Genomic DNA, 1,617 nt, shown 5'->3' on the forward strand with positions numbered 1-1,617 from the left:
ATATATATATATATTAGAACTTATTTCAGCATGTAGTGATTGCAGTGGCATGTTTCTGACCAAGTGTTCTCAGCATATCAATAGTTTAAACTTTCAAATTAGGGGTTGGTTCTGGTATTTCAGTACTGTAAAAATTAACTGCTTTATTGCAATTATCACTTCTTTTGGTAATTCCCATTCCTGGCCCGAACATTTTGTCTGCTTCACTATAGAAACTGACAATTCAAATGTGAGTGAAGAAAACTAGCGGTCACTAAAAAAAAAAACAATATACAGTATTTTGATGCTATGCTGGAAAATCTGGCTATAGTTAAAGACCACTGTCCTGGATCCACTGAACTGAGACCCAGGTGTTGGGGAAGGAAAAAAAATGCTATAAATACTTTTGATTCTCCACACTTCATCCCTGCGATTAGAAATCCCCTAAGGCATCTGCTTAACACTTTGAAAAATTCAATAATTGATACCCACAAACCATGACAAGACTATGGGGGGCATTTTCAGGCATCTGCTTCCAACGTTTGCATTTTGATTAGATGAAGGCAGTTWAGCGAAGCCACTATAAGGTCAAGCTGAGGTCTTGAAGATTTTAGAGAMAATAAGATGGACTTTTGTTCCATGCATTCAGATCTTTTAATTAGAAATGTGTGGATGAATGGAGAGGAATGTCACTGCATCAACAATGTGAGTTGATGCATATCCATATAAAAATGTGTAGTGAAATGCACATAATGTATTATTCGGAGTAACATCTGTAAAATTGCAATTGTAGCGTATTTTTCTGAAGCCTGTAACCTCAGGAGGCTTGTTGCATCACTGTTGTGTTTGTTTTAAAGCTCTCTAAGACACGAACAGCAGGATTTATCTCCCACCTCTCCCCCCTCAGGCCCTGAGTCACCGCTGTATTTTGGCCTCATGAGATACCTAATCTGATTTSAAGCAGCTTTCCAGAATTAAAAGAAGAAGAATGCCACAGGCTCCCTGGTTTCTCTGGTAACATTTTTATCTATTACTTTAGAGAAAGTCAAATTTAAATGATTTTAAAAACATGTTCGAAATATCACGCCATTATCTTCATCGTGCCAGGCTCTGAAGGGGGCGTGGTTTCCTGACACTGGCAGGATGATGTTTSATGATGATGAGAGCAAATGGGCTTTAATGTGACACGCTTCACTCCTCTTCATCACCTGCAAGTGTGGAAGAGAAGATCGGTTTTATGGTAAATAAAAAAGAAAAGCTTCACTGTGTGTATGAGAGGCGTTTGTGACTGTAGGGTGTTGATATGAGGTGATGCGTGTAGCAGACTAACAATTACACAAAGTTGTCCTGCAGCACAGATTAAAAGAAGCCATGCTCTAGGTTATTAACACACTAAAGACATTGTAATCTTTCTGATCTTTGTGATGGTGAGGAAGTAAATTCTCATCAGTGGCCTTCAGGCGACCGGTGTTCTTGTATTTCTGACCACATACCTGCAGGAGATTCTTTACAGCAAGTTGGTTCAAAAGTCTGTTTCTGCAGTTTACAACGTTGTTAAGAAGTGCTGAGTCTTCCTGAGATACAGCGGGTAAAATAAGTATTGAACACGTCACCATTTTTCTCAGTAAATATATTACT

At 38.6% G+C, this 1,617-nt stretch overlaps 1 long non-coding RNA gene across 1 annotated transcript in view; it reads left to right on the plus strand.

Annotated features, from left to right (window-relative positions):
• Window positions 1–7: 7 nt before the first annotated feature.
• The window catches only part of LOC106523526 (uncharacterized), a 2,327-nt gene continuing 717 nt past the window's right edge, over window positions 8–1,617 (plus strand). Inside the window, exons 1-2 of the long non-coding RNA XR_001310906.1 lie at window positions 8–993; window positions 1,087–1,219. This is a non-coding gene — a long non-coding RNA (uncharacterized LOC106523526). The remainder of the gene's footprint in view (window positions 994–1,086; window positions 1,220–1,617) is intronic.

This window comes from Austrofundulus limnaeus, unplaced genomic scaffold (genome assembly GCF_001266775.1).
Source record: "Austrofundulus limnaeus strain Quisiro unplaced genomic scaffold, Austrofundulus_limnaeus-1.0 Scaffold158, whole genome shotgun sequence".
NCBI classification, from domain to species: Eukaryota; Metazoa; Chordata; class Actinopteri; order Cyprinodontiformes; family Rivulidae; genus Austrofundulus; species Austrofundulus limnaeus.